Source organism: Mobula birostris, chromosome 6 (assembly GCF_030028105.1).
Source record: "Mobula birostris isolate sMobBir1 chromosome 6, sMobBir1.hap1, whole genome shotgun sequence".
Classification (NCBI taxonomy): Eukaryota; Metazoa; Chordata; class Chondrichthyes; order Myliobatiformes; family Myliobatidae; genus Mobula; species Mobula birostris.
The window spans coordinates 144,969,058-144,990,752 of NC_092375.1; the positions used below are offsets into that span (position 1 = coordinate 144,969,058).

General features: G+C 41.5%; 1 protein-coding gene across 5 annotated transcripts in view; it reads right to left on the reverse strand.

Moving 5' to 3' along the window:
- Positions 1–13,059, reverse strand: part of LOC140199430 (microtubule-associated protein 2-like) — a 316,902-nt gene extending 303,843 nt beyond the window's left edge. For all 5 annotated transcript variants that reach the window (XM_072261524.1, XM_072261527.1, XM_072261526.1 and 2 more), the window contains exon 1: positions 13,007–13,059. The gene's annotated coding sequence lies outside the window, so the exon portion shown is untranslated. The remainder of the gene's footprint in view (positions 1–13,006) is intronic.
- Positions 13,060–21,695: the final 8,636 nt, after the last annotated feature.

The window sequence follows — 21,695 nt, forward strand, 5'->3', positions numbered from 1 at the left end:
CCATTTTGAAAATAGTCTACACCTTTATTCCTTCAACCAAAGCACAAATCATACACTTCCCTGCACTGTATTCCATCTGCCACTTCTTTGCCCATTCTCCCAATCTAAGTACTTACTAATTGCAAATTTCTAACCTATCTTCATATCATCCACAAACATGGCCACAAAGCCATCAATTCTGTCATCCAAATTATTGATATATAATGTAAGTAAAAGGTCCCAATACCAACCTCTGTGGAACACCATCAGTCACTGGAAGCAAACCAGAAAAAGCCCCTTTTATACTCACTCTTTGCCTCCTGCAAGTCAGACAATCTTCTATCCATGCTAGTATCTTACCTATAATACCATGGGCCCTTACTTGTTAAGCAGTCTCATTTGCAACACATTGTCAAAAGCTTTCTGAAAATCCAAATAAACAACATCCACTAACAATTCTTTGTCAGAGGTGAGAATGGATATCGGACCGCTGGAAACCGATGTTGGAGAGATATAATGGAGGACAAGGAAATGGCAGACAAACTGAGTAAGTATTTTCTATCAGTATTTACAGTGGAAAACACTAGCAGTATGGTGGGAGCTCCAGGTGTCAGGGCTCATGAAGTGTGTGAAGTTACCATAACTAGAGAGAAAGTTCTTGGGAAACTGAAAGGTCTGAGGGTAGATAAGCCACCTGGACCAGATGGTGTACACTCCAGAGTCCCTAAAGAGGTGGCTAAAGAGATTGTGCCGGCATTAGTAATGATCTTTCAAGAATCATTAGATTCTGGAATGGTCCTGGAAGACTGGAAAATTGCAAATGTCCCTCCAGTCTTCAAGAAGGGAGAGAGGCAGAAATGATAGACCAGTTAGTCTGACCTCAATGGTTGGGAAGAGGTTGGAGTCGATCATTAAGATTGAGGTCTCAGGGTACTTGGAGGCACATGATAAAATAGGCCATTGTCAGCAAGGTTTCCTCAAGGGAAAATGTTGCCTGACAAATCTGTTGGAATTCTTTGAAGAAATAACAAGCAGGATAAACAAAGAAGAATCAGTTGATGTTGTGTACTTGGATTTTCAGAAGGCCTTTGACAAGGTGCCACACATGAAGCTGCTTAACAAGCTATGTGCCCATGGTATTTCAGGAAAGATTCTAGCGTGGATAAGGGAGTGGCTGATTGGCAGGAGACAAAGAGTGTCTTTTCTGGTTGGCTGCTGGTGACTAGTGGTGTTCCACAGGGGTCTCTGTTGGGACAAGTTCTTTTTAAGTTATATGGTGATGATTTGGATGATGGCTTTGTTGCAAAGTTTGCAGATGATATGAAGCTAGGTGAAGGGGCCCATAGTTTTGAGGAAGTACAGGCTTCAGAAGGACTTAGACAGATGAGGAGGATGGGCAAAGAAGTGGGAAATGGAATACAGTATCAGGAGGTGTATGGTCATGCATTTTGGTAAAAGAAATACAGTAAAAGCAAAAGCCATCTTCTAAATGGAGAGAAAAAACAAAAAACAGAAGTGGAAGGGACCTGGGAGTCCTTGTAAAGGATTCCCTAACAGTTAATTTGCTGGTTAAGTCTGTGGTGAGCAAGGAAATTGCAACGTTAGTATTCATTTCAAGAGCACTAGAATGTAAAAGCAAGGATATAATGTTAAGACTTTATAAAGCACTGGTGAGATCTCACATGGAGTATTGTGAGCAGCTTTGGGCCCCTTATCTTAGAAAGGGTGTGCTAGAATTGGAGAGGGAAGTTCATGAATATGATTGAAGTATTGAATGGCTTGTCATATGAACAGCATTTAATAGCTCTGGGTCCGTATTCACTGAAATTCAGAAGAATGAGGGGTGACCTCATTGAAACCTATCGAATGGTGAAAAGCCTTGATATAGCAGATGTGGAGAGGATGTTTCTTATGATGGGAGAGTCAAAGACCAGAGGACACAGCCTCAGAATAGAGGGGCGTCCTTTTAGTATGTAGATGAGGAGGAATTCCTTTAAACAGAGAGTGGTGAATTGATGGAATCCTTTGTCACAGGCAGCTGTTGAGAGCAAGTATGTATGTATATTTAAGGCAGAGTTCAATAGATACTTGATTGGTCAGGACATGAAGGGATACAGGGAAAAAGCAGGATCTTGGAGCGGAAGGAAAAATTGGATCAGCCATGATGAAATGATGGAGCACACTCAATGGGCCAAATGGCCTAATTCTGCTTCTATATCTTATTGTCTTTTTCTATCCTGCTTGTTAATACCTCAAAAAATTCCAACAGATTTGTCAGGCAAGACTTTCCCTCATGGAGCCCATGTTGACTTTGGCCTACTTTATCATGTGCCTTGAAGTACCCTAAAACCTCATCCTTAATAACAGACTCCAACATTTTCCCAACCACCAAAGTCAGGTGAACTAGCCTATAATTTCCTTTCTCCAACCTCCCTCCTTTTTTTAAAGTGGAGTAATATTTGCCATTTTTTAGTCCTCCCGAACCATGTCAGAATCCATTGATTCTTGATTCTTGAAAGATCATTACTGCTGCCTCTTCAATCTCTTCAGCTATCTCTTTCAGAACCTTGGGGTGTAGTACATCTGGTCTACCTTCAGACTTCTCAGCTTAACAAACACCTTTTCGTTTGTTTTAGCAACCATACTCACTTCTGCCTTCTGATACTCTCAAATATCTGACATACTGCCAGTGTCTTCCACAGTGAAGACTGATGCATAATACTTATAAAGTTCATCTGCCATTTCCTAATCCCCTATTACTACCTCTCCAGCGTCATTTTCTAGTGATCCAATATCTACTCTCGCTTCAGTTTTACTCTTTATACAGTACTGTGCAAAGATTAAAGTATATATAAATAAAAACTTGGTTGCCAATATCTTTTGCACAGTACTGTATTTGTCAACATGGAGCAGACAGCAAGTTTGTTGGGAGCAAGTTTGCTGGCGGGAGGAAAGGATGTTGGGAATGGTGAGAGTGGAGCGCCGCGGGAGGGTTTTGGGACATGTGGCAATGAATTAGTGTAGGGGGCAGAGGGTGGTGTGGGTATAGACACACCAAGCCCTGAGACACCAGGCAAGGTCATTTGATTCCAAACAACTGGTTAATGGATCATTATCATTCTGGTGCTTTCCCCCTCCCTCCATCCCCTTTCTTTTTTTCTTTTTTTTCCACACACACACACACACACACACACACGTACTTATGTATACTTTACCTTCATATTTTATCTTTTTCTCCTTATGGCTTTTTTGTTGCCTTCTGTCAGTTTTTTAAATCCTACCAGATTTTGCAGTATTATATGCTCTATCTTTTCCTTTTATGCTACATTTGACTTTTCTTGTCAACTATGGTTGTGCCAACATCCCTTTAGAATACTTCTTTGCCCTTGGGATGTATCTATCCTGCACCTTCTGAATTGCTCCCTGAAACTCCAGCCATTACTGTTCTGCCGTCATCCCTGCTAGTGTCCACTTCCAATCAACTTTGGCCAGCTCCTCTCTCATGCCTCTGTAATTCCCTTTACTCCACTATAATACTGATGTAACTGACTTTAGCTTCACCCTTCATACTATCATGTTATGATCACTGTCTCCTAAGGGTTCTTTTACCTTAAGCTCACTAATCAAATCTGGTTCATTACACACCACCCATTCCAGAAATGCCTTTCCCCTAGTGGGCTCAACCACAAGCTGCTCTAAAAACCCACCTCAATGCATTCTATAATTCCTTCTCCTAGGATCCAGCACCAACCTGATCTTCCCAATCTACCTGCATACTGAAATTTTCCATACCTATCGTAACATTGCCCTTTCTACATGCATTTGTTATCTCCCGTTATAATTTACATCCCACAACCTGGTCACTGTTTGGAGGCCTGTATTTAATATCCATCAGGGTCTTTTTAACTTTGCAGTTTCTTAAATCTACCCACAAGGATTCTACATCTTCCAATCCTATGTCACCTTTCTCAGGATTTGATTTAATTATTCTGCTAGCAGCTTCAATGACAGAAAATGACTTGTTTTTACACAATTGCAAAAATACAATCTATGGTTTACTCTAAACTGGGAATTTCATAGAACAATTACATATAGATACCTTTTAAATCAAAATCCACTATTTATACAGTGGATACAAGTGCAATATTACATATTAATATACAGTCATTGCTCCAAACTTATTCAGCATTTCTACCAATTAATTTCACTACTTTATTCCCTTCACAATCGGTTGAATAAAAATCTTTTCTAGAAATGTCACCACAGGTCCATGACTTTACTTTCTTTAGATCTAACAGAATTAACAAGAAATAAAAGCAAACAGAAGTGTTTTTGTTAGAGCCAATGAACCTGCTGAAGTCTACCTGCTGAACCGTGTCTACGTCCACCTGGACAAGCCAGCGAGCACTGTGAGGGTCATGTTTTTTGACTTCTCCAGTGCGTTCAACACCATCTGCCCTGCTCTGCTGGGGGAGAAGCTGACAGTTATGCAGGTGGATGCTTCCCTGGTATCATGGATTCTTAATTACCTGACCGGCAGACCACAGTACGTGTGCTTGCAACACTGTGTGTCCGACAGAGTGATCAGCAGCACTGGGGCTCCACAGGGGACTGTCTTGTCTCCCTTTCTCTTCACCATTTACACCTCGGACTTCAACTACTGCACAGAGTCTTGTCATCTTCAGAAGTTTTTGGATGACTCTGCCATAGTTGGATGCATCAGCAAGGGAGATGAGGCTGAGTACAGGGCTATAGTAGGAGACTTTGTCACATGGTGTGAGCAGAATTATCTGCAGCTTAATATGAAAAAGACTAAGGAGCTGGTGGTAGACCTCAGGAGAGCTAAGGTACCGGTGATCCCTGTTTCCATCCAGAGGATCAGTGTGGACATGGTGGAGGATTACAAATACCTGGGGATACGTATTGACAATAAACTGGACTGGTCAAAGAACACTGAGGCTGTCTACAAGAAGGGTCAGAGCCGTCTCTATTTCCTGAGGAGACTGAGGTCCTTTAACATCTGCCAGACGATGCTGAGGATGTTCTACGAGTCTGTGGTGGTCAGTGCTATCATGTTTGCTGTTGTGTGCTGGGGCAGCAGGCTGAAGGTAGCAGACACCAACAGAATCAACAAACTCATTCGTAAGGTCAGTGATGTTGTTGGGATGGAACTGGACTCTCTCACGGTGGTGTCTGAAAAGAGGATGCTGTCTAAGTCGCATGCCATCTTGGTCAATGTCTCCCATCCACTACATAATGTACTGGGTGGGTACAGGAGTACATTCAGCCAGAGACTCATTCCTCCGAGATGCAGCACAGAGCGTCATAGGAAGTCATTCCTGCCAGTGGCCATCAAACTTTACAAGTCCTCCCTTGGAGGATCAGACACCCTGAGCTGATAGGCTGATCCTGGACTTATTTCATAATTTAGTGGCATAATTTACATATTACTATTTATGGTTCTATTACTATTTATTATTTATGGTGCAACTGTAACGAAAGCCAATTTCCCTCGGGATCAATAAAGTATGACTATGACAATGGAATTCTGTCAGATCTTCTGCAAGTACTGTGCAACAAATATAAAGGTGGTCCAGGATGTGATATAGGTTGACTTTCGGGCAATAATGAAGTATAGGGGTCTAGAACTAATTGTAAGGGGAGGCGGGAGGGATCAAAGAAGAATTCTTCTCAGCCAAGACCTCCAGAAGAAGTGTATCTGTACAGGTACAGATCACCATCTACATTGCTTGGTTCTGATGTGAATAGAATTGATTACTTACATCCTTCACATACATGAGGAGTAAAAATCTTTATGTTACGTCTCCATCTAAATGTGCAATTTATAGTAATTTATAATGAACAGTATGTACAACAATATAACGTAGAAATACAGTTGTGTCTGCATGAATTAATCAGTCTGATGGCCTGGTGGAAGAAGCTGTCCCAGAACCTGTTGGTCCTGGTTTTTATGCTGCAGTACCACTTCCCAGATGGTAGCAGCTGGAACAGCTTGTGGTTGGGTATCATTACAGTCTAGACCAATGACTCCTAAAGTGGGTGATATTGCCCTCCTCTGGGTGATGGTGGTTTCTAAGGGGGCAATAACGGGGACAGTGGGAGGCACTCAGTAGCAAGGGGACATCTAATGGAACGTAGGCTTAATTTAAGATATGAATTACTTACTGTAAACATCTGATTTTCAGTGCCTCGTAATTGATTACAATGATCACATAATCACTTCATTAATTGCTAACCCACTGTTCTCTTAGATTTTACTCAAAGCTTGCTAAAGCTGTTGAAAAACAATGTGACACTTCTGTATCTGGCACATCACAAGAAATCTAGAATGAAGTTGTGTTATTTCCAGGCCCAGCCCGCACGTTATTGCCATTCACGACTGTAGTGCAGTGTTGAATCTTAGAGTAAGAATCTTAGAGTAAGATTCCCCTACTCTAATTATGCAGTGACATATTTTCTGTGAATTAGAGTACAGCATTCAACACGGTAAAGTTCAGTACCTGCTCTTTCAACTGGCCTTGACTGCATTTCTCTTGCCCACAGATGAATTGAGATATTGCTGCCTAGCTTTATGTATATTCAAGCAGAGTCAGGTTTTGCCTGAGCTGTATGATAACATCATAACTTTCCCTTTATTGACTGTAACTCTTGAGGTTGGACTTAAACAACAGTCAACTGACTGTGGTCACCAATCCATAACAAAAATGACAGAAGCTTAACAAACCAAAAAAATGTATACTGTAGAGTATCTGAAATATGGATTTATACTAGCACCAAGCAACCAACAGCATCGGTTGTGTGAAAAATGAGACAATGAAACCATCCAGGCTCTTTGAAAATTTGAAAGAGAATACACACTGATAAAGCAAATATTTTCAGTCACTCCGTGAAAACTTTCAGAAATGGAAAATACTTCAAAACTTGTTTGCCAGCACCTTACAACAAAGTGGTGATGGCTTCCATGCTTCATAGAACATAGAAATCTACAGCACATTACAGGCCCTTTGGCCCACAATGTTTTGCCGACCACATAACCTACTCTAGAAACTGCCTTGAATTACCCTAGCACATAACCTTCTATTTTTCTAAGCTCCGTCTAAGAGCTTCTTAAAAGACCCTATTTTATCCGCCTCCACCGTCGCCTGCAATGCATTCCATGCACCCACCACTCCATGTGAAAAACTTACCCCTGACATCCCCTCTGTGCCTACTTCCAAGAACCTTAAAACTACATGTTAGCCATTTCAGCCCCGGGAAAAAACCTCTGGCTATCCACACGATCAATCCCTCTCATCATCTCATACACGTACATCTTCAAACAACATCTCATTGCTCAATGTTAAATCTGGAAAGCCCCATACAGTTGGAGAAGAACTGATTCTACCAGCAGTAAGGGAGGTTCTGAGTACAGTTTTGCATAGGTCACTAAAGCAAATAATTAAAGCAATTCCACTCAGCGACAATTCTGTTCAAAGACGAATAGATGAAATATCTGTGAATACGCAAGTGACATTGTGCACCATACTTAGGACCACAGAATTTGCTCTGCAGTTGATGAATCAACTTTACCAAGCAACAAATTTTTGCTTCTTGGTTATGTTTACTTCATAAAAGATAAAAAAGGATGGTTCAAGAGTTGTTATTTGCAAGAGGACTAGAAACACAAGAAGGGAGAGTCAATACTTAGTAAGGTTGAGCAATTTTGTCCAAGAGAAGGACATTCTGCTCACCAGCATTCTTGCCTGTGCAACAGATGGGCATAGGGTTATTACTTTCTTGTAAAAAGCTGTATCTAACATATTTACCATTCACAGACAACATTTTGTCACAAAAAAACTTAAGTGGTCGGCTGCACAAATCATTAAATACTGCCATTGTAGCAATAAGTAAAATCAAGTCCAATGTTCTCAATTCTCAACTATTTTGGAAGCTTCGTATTGATAAGTATGAAGAGTTTGAATGCTTGCCGTTGCACACAGAAGTCAGATGGCTTTCAAAGGGAATCAGCCCAAGATGCTTGTATGTGATATTTGAAACTATAATAAAATTCTTTGAAGACTCGAATGCTTCATTCAGTAATCAACTTAAGAACATTAGGTATGATATCCCTTATTCATCAGAATTATTTGCAAAGTTTAATGAAGTCAATCTTCAATTGGAAGGAAAGGATATGAATCTTATTAAAGTCAAATCAGTCATCTCCACATTTCTGTACAAGTAAACCCTACTTAAGTGCAACATTGGCTGTTGCAACCTGTTCCAATTTCCAACCCTCTGAGCTGTAAGAGAAAGAAAGAATACTAAACGATGATCTTCAAATATACTGTACCTGTCATGTATTCATGTATATTTTGACCCTTATGGGTTGCTTCTCTGTGTTATATACTTAACATAATGGAAAAGGCATTCTGGGAAGGTGATGTACAAGCAAAACAAAACACAGCACGTTTGTTCCTCACCTCTCCATCTCTCATGTATGTTATTCATGGCCACCTAGCTTCCCAGTACCACAAACGTTACTGCTGGTGACGAGGTGACAAGTCCTCATGCAGTATTTGTTGTTTTGTTCCCTTTGGCAAGAAAAGTCCGCGTGCAATGCTGGCGGTGTACCGCCGTGTAACGTGGATGAGCGAGAAAGAAAACAGCTGCAGGAAGCATGGCGAGTGAAGAATCCAAGGGGAGAGAGAACAGGATGGTTAAACAAAACAAATAAGAGGGAGAGACTGAGACGGATAAGACTATTTATCGTTTCTGGAACACGACTGTATTTGAAAATGGCACCAAAGTTTGGAAGTATGAGGCTGTATGATGAAACAACGGAACAATGGAGTTCATATACTGGAAGATTTGAATAGTTTACACTGGCAAATCAAATTTCAGAGTATATTCGTGTTCCAACTTTGCTGACTGTGATTGGTGCAAAAACATTTAATTTATTACACAGTCTAGTGCAACCTCCTCAGCCTGACGACAGGTCATAGTTAAAGTCTTAAAGGACCACAATTCATCTAAACTTTTCAATATTGCTGCGAGGTTTAGATTTCATACAAGGACTCACGAAGAAGGCAAACCTATTTCTTAGTTTGTGGCGGTGCTGAAGCAACTGTCTGAACTGTGATTTTGGGCAGTCGCTGAATGATATGTTACATGACAGACTCGTAGTTACATAGTGAGGCAATTCAGAAAAGTTTGCTTACAGAAGACAGACTAACATTACAAAAGGAAACTGAGATAAGTACATCTATGGAGATGGCAGCTAAAGAAGCACAGTTATCAAGTTCATAAAGTTTCTACTGACTAAGAATAAGACACTATTGGCAACCAATGTTACCACTGTGGCAAAACTGGGCATTTAGCAAAAGAATACTGGTATAAGGATTTATATTACTGAAGATGTAGCAAAAAGGGACATACTGAACGTACAGTACCTGTAACAGTAAAAAGACACTATCAACCAAACACACTGTAATAAAGAAAAATTACTTCTGGAAAAAAAGAATCTGTGAACAGGATGGAAATACTGAAGGCGGACTGAGTAACTCTCACTTTGTGGTTGAAGAAGCTTTACATGTTTTATCTGTTTCAGGACACAAACACAGCTACTGAGTGACCCCGTGGTTAAATGGGGCCACTGTGAGGACAAAAGTGGACGTGGGTGCTGCAGTATCATTGAAGTCAGAGATAGTTTATATGGAAAAATTGCAGCCTCTTACTCCAGAAAGGCAAGTTTAACTTCAAAGACTTAGTGGTGAGGCTGCTCTAGAGAGGGAAGTAGTACATGTTACTGCGTGGAACATGCAGGTGACTTACAAGCAGAATAAACCGCTGCACATTTGTTCCTCACTTCTCCATCTCACCCGGCTTCCTAGTAACACAAATATAACAGTGCCCACCTGAGTGAGCTGCATAAAGACAAGTCATGTCAGAGAGATTTTAGGATCTTCTCTGAAAAGGAGGTTTAAAAAAAAATCATATCAAGACTTTTGGTTGCGGAAAGAAATCTCTGAATGCTATCTTGCACTGTGGACAAAGGTCAAGATGTGCTCTATTGACTTTCCAACATACTTAGTGGAGCACGGTTTCAGTGCAGCTGACCAAATTCTTTCAAAGCAGTGAAACAGACTGCAAATTACTGAACAAGGGGAACTGAGGCTCCTTCTGAGTGACATTCAGCCTGATGTTGAGATGCTGATATCACTGCACAAAGCCCATCCATCTCATTGAAAGGTGAAAAAAGCAATGAAGCAGTGAATAGTTAGACTATTATTGTATGCTCTAAAATTATTGATGAAAATCATTGGGTTGTAATTAAGTAAAGAGATCATTTTATTTGCAGCTTTAAATAGATTTGAATAATCTTTGCAATTATTTGTCACTGCTTTGAACTTGCAGTTCCTATTTTCTTTCACTGTGCACCTTAAATTAAAATTATTTATAGTTTTTAAATAAATGGCCGGACTGGGAGAGGGCAGCACTGGGGATGTGGCCTGGAAGCCAAGGGGGCAGGAACCCATAGAAGTTTGGGAACCACTGGTCTAGATGTAACAAAGCAGTTAGGTTGACGAAGAGCAGGCTGCTGATACTGTGGAAGCACTGCAAGCAGTTCGTCACCACCTTCCATGAAGAATCAGGCAGGAAGGAGGAAATTAAATAATTTGTCAATTAGTTTTGATGGTGAAATTCATTAAACTGACATACGCAATACATCTTGCAAAAATATCAGAATAAAATATGCATAGTCAGGCCACCTTAAAATTGATGAAACTTTATAGGGCATATTTTGCAGCAGTCATGAGGCAATAAGTGAATTCAGAAAATACTCAAAGATGCATTAAAACAGTAACATAAGATGGCATTCACCAATCAGTCAAATTCTTGTGATTTATGGCATACTGGAACTATGGGACATCTAGCTTCAACCCCCCACGCACTCTGACATTTTGTAAATACAAAACATAGATCAGTGCAGCCCAGGAACAGGCCCTTTGGCCCCAATGTTGTGCCGAACCAATTAAATTAGTAATCAAATGGCCAATTAAACTAATTCTCTCTGCCTACATAATGTCCATATACTTCCATTTCCCCAACATTCATGTACCCATCTAAATGTCTCTTAAAACTCTCAAATGTGGCTGCCCAGGCAGCACATTCAGGTACCCACCACTCTGTAAAAAAACTTTCCCTCCCATTTCTGACATTACCCCCTTTCACCTTAAATGCATGCCTTCTGGTATTAACTTGGTATCAAAAAGAATGGAATGACAGTAACTTTAGAGTTTTCAGCAGTTGGCCTGCCCCCAGCTTTCAGTATTAAAGGCTTCACACCCAAGCCAAGTCATTCATGAATTCAGAACAAAGTAAAATCTTGCCCTCTCCAAATATCATCCTCCATTTTTCACCCTGTCGTCATTATACAAGTTACAGTCAGTTTTTTTTTTCTTCTACTTGCTTATTTCGCATTCAGATCAACAGTGAGCCCAGTTAAATGCCAACATCTGGGTCAATCCCCCGCCCCCCCCCCCAGAAACTGCTTCAAATTAGTACTTATTGCCTTAATTAAATTGGTCCAAATCCTAGCAGTAAAACACTGGCACTCATAAGGTCAGTGTCATCACAGATGTACAAAAGCCGCGTCTTGGGCTAGACAAAGGAATCTACGCGGCTATTTGCAAATTGGTCAATGAGCTAAAAAAAAAAATTCACTTGAAGTGTGTAAAAGAAAAGAGAGCTGGGCTGCCCCTGCTCCCAGCACCATCTGGCATGCAGGTGGGTGGATTTTGCAGCAACTCTCCCTTTGTGACCATCAGCACTGCTGACACGCTGTTTGTAAGGAAGCGAAGCTGAGCTGAACCGAGCAGAAGCGCAGGCGCACTCGGGCACCGGGAACTCTGTGCAAGAGAGCCGAAACCACTGCAGCACAAGACACCAATCCCCTTTCCTATGCAAAAACAGTAATACCGTGAGTTGATCCGTTGGCTGGAGGTGGAGGCGGGTCACACGTATTTGCGGTGAAATACCCTGTCACTTGCTAATAATCCTCAGCAATGTATCGCAGTTCTCCATGAACATTGTGTATTATTCCAGAATGCGTAGTTCAATAAAAATGTGTTCGAAAAGATGGGGCGAATGAGAACATAAATAAATCCCCCTTCCCCGTACAGATAAACTTCATAAATGAAAACGTTTTCACTTAACCACCATATATTTTATTGCTTCCGTGAAAGTGTTTCAATCGATTTTAGATTACAGTAAGTTAAATTGAAAGCTCGGTATTTTATAAACTGTACCTATATTGGTCTATAAACGTGCATCGAATCGAAACATAATTCAGAAATTAAGTAAATGCTGAACAGAACAAAAGAGATCGTTCAACCTCTTCCCCCCCTCCCCTCTATAATCAGCTGCAGACAACCATCAATGGACCGGCGGCTCAATTAAGAGACGCACAATTTTCCTGAAATTTCTAAAGGCAAACAAAGACATGTCAGGTAATGCGTATTTTTCCCTCCGCGGAAAAAAACCTGTCCAATTTATTTTGCTTCAAATGAAAATCCACCTCCAGGCGTAACATATGTATGTGGCAAATACCCTACCTTTCCCTGTTGTTTGCAGAATAGTTCATGACCAAGAATGGATGACAGTGCTGAAAAGGACAGAATAGGACCAGGGAGAGAGGCTCAGGCACCGCCGATTTAACATGTGATGGGATTTTTAGCGGCACAAAATGTGCCGGGTTGCTCCATTGAAAGGAGAAAGAAACAAAAGCAGTAACAGAGAAAACAACCAAGTCCCAGCTGCAGTATTCTGTACTGGTGGCGACTGTCAATGTTGCCCGTCATCCACCCTGGACCACAGACCCTTAACTAATTGTAATTCCCTCCCAGACTGCAGTGGTTTGCAATTCCCGGAGAGGCCGTCGCCACGGGTGTTTTCAGCATAAACACGCACAAAAATAAAATTTAGAGTTTCATTTAGCATCGTTTTCGTTTTATAATTTGCAACCTACCTGAGCCGCTCGAGGTTCCGCTTGCCGGCTCAGCGCTGACCGACTGAGTCAGACAGAGAGCGAGGGCGGGGCTCCGCTCGAGGCGGAGGAGGGGAGGCGCGCTCTCGCCTGGGCGGGAGGTGGGGGGGGGGAGCGCATCCTTCAACTTTGCAGCTTGGCGCGAACGGGCGGCGGTGGCGCGCGCGCGCGTCCCCGGGAGGTAACGCCAGAGCTCGCACGCGGACGGCTGCCGCCATCACCCTCTCTTCATAGTCGTGAGGGCGACCCGGGCATCAGAAGGTTGTCCGCAGCGCGGGGTCTACGCTTGTGGAGCCAGAAGACCCAGCATCGCGGTGGAGATGTATAAGGAGGTCTGCGCTGAACGTCCGAGCTGGCAGGTCCTGATGTTGACTTGGTGCCATTGCTGGTGTTCAAACCTTCTCAGCCTCGGCAAGCTTCAGTTTACAGCTTGGAAATTCTGCCATCTACTGCAACAACATCGCCAGCCTCCGCACAGGAGGAAAACCACATCTCTGCTTGATTCTAAAGTGAAGCGGGTCGCGCTTTCTCGCTGTGTATCTGAAGCAAAACTTGCCCGCTGACAGTTTCGGACTATCCCAGTTACACCAGGACTTTGTTCTTCTAGCCCCCAAACTCTTTTCACCTGCAAATGTGAGACTTCTCACACTCTCTGCCCTGTTAACAGATTGCTAGCCCTAGGTCATTTTTGTCATGGACATCCAAACGCTAGTTATCTCCATCCTGGAGGAGGGCAATCTGAGAGGTCTTTGATTCTTCCCTGAACAGAGATCCAAACAGTCCCCCTCCACTGCCACTTTCATTTGTCTGGCCAAACTTAGTCGATTTGAACAACTTATTTAATTCTGTATTTCCTAAGTTATTTTTTCCTATAAAAGAAAATGTAAAACAACATTGACTATTGTGCTGCATCTATTACTTACTTCAGCCCATTATCCCTATTGAGGCATAGGCTGCAGACAGCACCTTGATAAAATCCTCTATCCAGGGCCATTCATTTAGTTGTCCCAGATGTGGCCATCAAAGGTCCTTCCTCTCCCAGGGTTGAGGTCTTTGGAGCTTCTCGTGGTGTTTCTATAGCTCTGGGTCTTTACAGTTTGGCGTAGCTAGCCCCATGCTCAATCCTCCTCCTTTTGCAGCTGTGTTTGGAACCATCTAAGGCAAAGTTATAGGCATTTATGGAGAGGAAAAATTGTCTACAGTGCAGGGGAATATCCCTGCATCAGAGCTGTGAACAGAATCCTGTGCTTGGGAACAGTCATTGACTTGAAAAGTGGAATCTGATGCACTCCATTGATGCTGTGTGTTTGTGAAATTTTTAGTTTTTGTTTCATATCAAATGGATGGCTGATTTTTTTTTGTTTCAATTCTTTTTTTCCATCTGTTACCCATTGGTGGTATTCTATGCTCCCATTTTTAAAAAAAACTCAAAAAGTTCTACCAACTTCCACCCAGATCTCATTCTCTGAATCTCCCTATCACCATTTTAGAGAGAATCCATTGCAAACCCACAACTTCCCAAAGCAAACTTGACTGCACTTCCAGCCACCTTGTAAAATCTTGATTCCATTCTTACAGTTTCTACATCTTTGTCATGTACCACACAAAGAACACAATAAAATAGGAGCAAGAATAGGCCACAGGGCCTCTCCGGCCTGACCCACTATTCAAATGATCACACCTGATTTATACTGGCCTCAACACCTCGTCTGTACCACTCCCCATAACCTCAATTCCTCAATCTTTGAAATATTTATCTAGTTACACTTTAATGATCTGGAAACCAGCACCCTCAGAACCAGAGAATTCTACAAATTCACCACCCTCTGGAGAAAGAATTTTCTATGCATTTCAGTATTAAATGGCCAGTCCCTTATTTCATAACTATTGTATGCCCCCTTACAACAGACACAAAATGCTGGAGGAACTCAGCAGGTCAGGCAGCATCTATGGAAATGAATCAACAATTGACATTTTGGCCCGAGGCCCTTTCTCAGGACTGGAACAAAGCCAGAACAGAAATGTTGGGGAAGGGGAAGGAGAATAGCTGAAGGTGATAGGTGAAGCCAGGTGGGTAGGAAAGGTAGAGAGCTGGAGAGGAAGGAATCTGATAAGAGAGGAGAGTGGCCTGTAGGAGAAAGGGAAGGAGGAGGGGACCCAGGGGAAGGTGATAGGCAGGTGAGATGAGATAACAGGCTAGCGTGGGGAACAGAAGAAGAGGGGAGGGCAAGGGATTTTTTTTACCAGATGGAGAAATTGATATTCATACCATTAGGTTGGAGGCTACCCAGACTGAATATAAAGAGTCCCCTTGTATGTGATTCTCCCACTAGTAGAAAAACAGTAGCTCAATATCTTATAACTCTGAATAATGTCACTCTCATTTTCTAAACTCTGAGGAATATAGCCACAAACTTTCTAGCATTTCTTAATAGAACAAACCTTCCAATCCCAGTAATTAGCCTAGTGGATCTCCTTTGGACTGCCTCCAATGCTACTACATCCTTTTTCAGGTAAGGGAGGACCAAAACTGTGCACAGTATTCCATGTGTGGAAACCAGTAACAAAACTATAACTGTAACAAAACCTCCCAGAATCAGAATCAGTTTGAATATCACTGGCATATGTCATAAAATTTGTTGTTTGGCAGTAGTTTATTGCAATACTGTACATAATAATAAAAAATATAAATTGCAATAAAAAGTATATACAGAAGATTTCAGTTAATTGGGACACATCGGGATTAATACATTTTGGCCCAATTAAGCAGCTACCCAATAAGCTGAAGTTTCATGGAAATAGTTAAAAAGGTATAAAAAAGGCAAACTTGTTTAACCGACTAACAAATTATGTATTTTAATGAAATACAAAATAAATTGAACTCTATCATTACTACTTCAGTACTATAAAACTGTGTATTAGTTCTTAATTGTTATCGGCAGAAGAATTCAGCGTACACTGCCGCATTCTAATATGACTAATATGAACGAAATCAGCGCAGACATCTCGTGTAGATAATGGACTGCCTTCATCCTCCAAATCTTCATTGTAGCATTCAAGAAGATTGTTGATACCTTCAGATTCTTTTTAGTTTCTAAAATGTTAAAGCAGTGAAATAATTCAATTTTCAGTCTGGCTGTTTCTGGAATCTCCAGGACTGAATGCTTAAAACAAAAATGAGCAAAACTGTTCTGAATTGTCTTACTGCTTATTTCTTACCAACCATTAGTGATAAACATCACTAGTTTTTGAATATAAGCATATGTAACTGTTGCTATTTAAAAACTATTTGCTGTAGGCATGGTATAGTGTCTAATAGCCACAAAAGTGCATGCAATGACCTAAATGAAAAAAAGGAATCCCGTCTATTTTCTCAATTAGCTTTTGTCCTTTAAGAGCTGGCCCAAATAAACAGCTGGCCAATTAACCAGAATCCACTGTATATACAGCATATAAAAATTAAATAAGTAGCACAAAAAGAGGAATAAAAAATACTGAGGTAGTGGTCATGGGTTCATTGGCCATTCAGAAATTTGATGGCAGAAAGGAAGAAGCTGTTGAGCATGTGTCAACAGGCTCCTGTATCTTATCCTTTATGGTAGCAATGAGAAGAGGTTATGTCCTGGGTGATGCATGTCCTTATTGATGGATGCTGCCTTTTTGAGGCATCACCTTTTGAAGGTGTCCTGAATGATAAGAAGGCTAGTGGCATTGATGCAAATGGCTGAATTTACAATTTACTGCAGCTTTTTGGCAGTCCTGTGCAGTGGCCCCTCTATACTAGACAGTGATGTAACCAGTTAGAATGCTCTCCATGCTACACCTGTAGAAATCTGTGAGTGTCTTTGGTGACATACCAATTCTGCTCAAATTCCTAATGGAATAATGCTGTGGTCGTGCCTGCATTGTAGTTACATTGATATGATGGGCCTAGAATAGACCCTCAGAAACGTTGACACCCAGGAACTTGAAACTGCTCATCCTTTCCACTTCCAATCCCTTAATGAGGACTGATGTGTGTTCCCTCAACTTCCCCTTCCTGCAGTCCACAATGAACTCTTTGGTCTTACTGACATTGAATACAAGGATTATGCTGTGACACCTCTCAGCCAGCTGATCTACCTGTACATCTCCTCATCACCATCTGAAATTCTGCCAGCAACAGCTGTGTCACTGACAAATTTATAGCTGGCACTTGAGCTCTGCCAGCCACCCAATTGTGAGAGTAGATCAGTGGGCTAAGCACCCATCCTTGAGGTGTGACAGTGTTGATTGCCAGCGAGGAGGAGATGTTATTTCCAATCCACACAGACTGTGGTCTCCTGGTGAGGAAGTCAATACAGTTGCAGAGAAAGGTACAGAGGCCAAGGTTTTGGAGCTTGTTGATTAGAACTGAAGGTATGATTGTGCTGATGCTGAGCTGCAGTCAATAAACAGCAGCTTGGCATAGGTATTACTATTGTCCAGATGATCCAAAGTTGAGTGGCGAGCCAGTAAGATTGCATCCACTGTGGATCTATTAAGGCAATAGGCAATTGCAGCTGGTCCAGATCCTTGTTTAGTCAGGAGTGATTCTAGGCATGACCATCCTCTCAAAGCACTTCAGCACATTAGATGTGAATGCCAGGCAATAGTCTATGAAGCAGCTCACATTGCTCTTCTTGGGCACTGGTATGATTGTTGCCCTTTTGAAGTAAGTGGGAACCTCCAATTGCAGCGAAGAGAAATTGAAGATGTCCTTAAACACTCCCACCAGTTGGTTGCCACAGGTTTTTAGAGGCTTGCCAGGTACTCTATCTGGGCCTGATGCTTTATGAGGGTTCACCCTCTTGAAAGATGTTCCGAGATCGGCCTCAGAGACTGAGATTACAGGATCACCAGAGGCTGCAGGGATTTGCACAGGTGTAGTTTTATTTTCCCTTTCCGAGCGTGCATAAGATGTATTGAGCTCATCGAGGAGTGAAGCATCAGTGCCATTCATGATGTTAGGTTTCATTTTGTAGGAAGCAATAGCCTGCAAACCTTGACAGAACTGAAATACATCTAATTCTGGCTCTAACCTCAAATAATGGTTTATTCACCCATAAAATAGCCTTCCATAGGCCCTACCTGGATTTCTTGTATAGTTCTGGATCACTACTCTTGACTGCCGTAGACCCAGCCCTCAACAAACTATGAATCTCCTGGTTCATTAATGGCTTTTAGTTTGGTATATCTAGTATGTTCTTAAAGGCACACTCTCAACCAAGCAGGTGTTGATAAAGTTGGTGACAACTGTGGCATACTCATTCAGACTTGAAAATGAGTCCTGAATGTGTCCAGTTCACAGACTCAAAGTAATCCTGTAAGCGCTCCTCCACCTCCCTTGACCATACATGGTGCTGCAGTCCTTAGATTCTACCTGTATGCTTGGAGTAGAAGTACAGCCAGGTGATCAGACTTTCCAAAGCATGGGTATGGGATGGCACAGTCAGTATTCTTGATGGTGGTATAACAGTGATGGAGTGTGTTAGCTCCTCTGATTCCGCAGGTAATTTGTTGGTTGTAGATGCTGAAATTTCCCTCAATGATGGGGAAGGTATCAGGGTGTGCAGTTTTGTGCTTGCTGTTTACATCGCTCAGCTCCTCTAGTGCCTGCCTGATGTTCTTAAACTTTAAACTCTTCACAATAAAGACCAAAATTCCATTTGCTTTTTTAACTACCTTTTGTACATCCCTGTTAATGGTTGTGATTCATGCAATAGAACACCAAGATCCCTCTGAACTTCACAGATTGCAGTCCAAAGAATATGACCTCACACATTCCCAAATTAAATCCCATTTGCCAGGCTTTCACCCAAACATTAAAACTACAGTATATCCCCTTGCAGAATCAACATTGTCCACATCACAAAATACACTGTCAAACTTAGAAACATTACATTTCATTCCACCCTCCAGGTTATTGATGTAAATTGTAAACAGTTGTTGGCTAAGAACAAGTTCTTGTGGTACTTCACTAGTTATGTCCCTCCACACTGAAAAGGACTCAATGAGGGGTCAGTGGTGGAAAGGATGAGCACCTTTAGGATCATGAACAGCTTAGATCTTAAGGACATAATTATCTTGAAGGATCTATCCTGGGCCCAACACATTGATGTAATCATGAAGGAAACATGCCCGCAGCTCTTCTTCGTAGGGCGTTTGAGGAAATGCTAGCAAATTTCTATAGATGTACAGTGGAAAGCATTCTAACTGATTGCCACACAGCCTGGTTATGGAGGCTCCATTGAGCAGGATCTCAGGAGCTGCAAAGGGTTGTCGACTCAGTTAGCTCCATCATGGGCACAACTCTCCCCACCATCAAGGGCATCGTCAAGAGGCAATAATTCAAGAAGGCAGTATCCATCACCAAGGACTTGCACCATCTACATGCCCTCTGCTCGTTACTCCCATCATGGAGGTGGTACAGGAACTTGAAATCCACACGTAACAATTTAAGAACAGCCTCTTCCCCTCCACCATCAGATTTCTGAACCAATGTACACTACTGTATTACTCCTTTTTACTTGCTTGATTTATTTATTTATTTTGTTTTTTAATTTAAAGTAATTTTGTGAATTTGCACTGTACTGCAGCCACATAACAACAAATTTCACAACATTCATCAGTGATAATAAATCTGATTTGGATTTGGATTTATTCCAACCCTTTGTTTTCCATGTGGCAGCAGTTTTCAGTCCTTGCTAACACACTTCCTCCAAGACCAGTCTTCATCACACATTTCCAGGCTTGGTCCACCCTGTCACAAATCTTCCTCCTTACTGTCACTACATTTGATAATTCCAATGAAAGCCCATCAACCCGAAACATCAACTCTGTCTCTCTCTGATCTGAGTGTATAGAACATTTTCTGTAACTTCAGATATTAGGCATTTGCAGGATTTTGCTTTCCACCTACACTTTTTCCAGTAAGTCCAGGCTGGAGCTGTCTACAACATCTTGCGGTTTACTCTCCTGTCTTGCATAAAAATTCAATGGTGTTGCTTTGCTAGGATATAAAGTGCAGGTAGCTGTGCTATAGTGCAACATTTGCATTCTTAAGAAGCCTCACATTACAGAAAAAGGCATTATAAAAACAATTATGTCAAGAGATGAAGAGAGTTAGAGGTAGAAAGTTCTGGATTCACAATAATAAAGCTATTTTTCCTACTAGATTTTCAAAATGTTTTTTAAACAGCTATGAGTTTATTTTGTAATTGCTCACTAAAAAACTAAAGCTGCATGTTAAATTGTTTAATAAATTACTGTTGCACAAGTGTCAATAGAAGCGATAGTTTGTCAATTTTCAACGGCCTTCCATGGTGAAACCAGCAGCCTGTGTTCTTCAGAGACAATGGTGTCTGATTATTGTGGGAAGGTTACTTGGAAACAGTATATTTTTCTCCCCAAGACGGTTTCTTTTCACAAGACAGCTTCTTTTTCTGCTTGTCATTTTTCAAAGTAACTCTAAAGAGGTTTACAGACTTCAAAATAAATTTTATTATCAAAGTACATACAAATGTTTCTGTTTGTAGATGATTCAAAATAAGATTCATTTTCTTGTGGGCATACTCAACAATCTATTGAAAAATAATATTTCAAAATCAATGACAGACCATCCAACTAGGGCATTTAACCAGTGTGCAGAAGCCAACAAACTATTGAAATGCAAAGAGAAGAAGCAATAAGATAAATAAATAAGTAATAAATATAGAGAACATGAGATGAAGAGTCCTTGAAAATGAGTCCATAGGTTGTGGGAACATTTCAATGATTGTTGAAGTGTAGTTGTGTGAAGTTATCCCCTTTGGTTCAGGAGTCGGATGGTTGAGGCTTATTAACTGTTTCTGAACCTGGTGGTGTGAGTCCTGAGGCTCTTGTACCTTCCTCCTGATGGCAGCAGCGAGAAGAGAGCATGACTGGGTGGTGGATGACTGGATGACTGTATCCACTACTTTTTGTAGGATTTTACATTCAAGTGCATTGGTGTTTCCATACCAGGCTGTGATGCAGCAGAACAATATACTCTCCACTATACATCCACTACAGCTTTTCAAGGTTTTGGATGTCGTGCCAAATCTTCACAAACTCCTACGGAAGTAGAGGCGTTGCTGTGCTTTCTTTGTAATTGGACTGTGATTGATGATCATAGGATTATCAGGGGATGTGGGAGTTTGTGATGGTTCCTCTATGTTTTGATGGTCCCCCGAAATAATTACACTTAGAAATTTAAAGTTGCTAACCCACTCCACCTCCTATCCTCCGATGAGGACTAGCTCATGGACCTCTGGTTTCCTTCTGAAGTCTATAATCAGGGTCTTGGTCTTGCTGAAGTTAAGTGAGAGGTTTTTGGTATAAAACCACTCAGCTAGATATTCAATCTTCCTCCTATATGCACCTTTGACTCAGCCTACAACAGAGATGTCATCAGCAAACTTGAATACGGCATTGGAGGTGTGCTTAGCCACACAGTCATAAGTGTAAAGTGAGCAGAGCAGGGGGCTAAGCACACAGCCTTGTGGTGCACCTGTGCTGATGGAGATTGTGGAGGAGAGTGCGGTTGCCAATCTGAACTGACTAGGGTCTGAAGAGAGGAAATCCAGGATCCAATTGCACAAGAAGGTATTGAGATCAACATCTTGGAGCATAT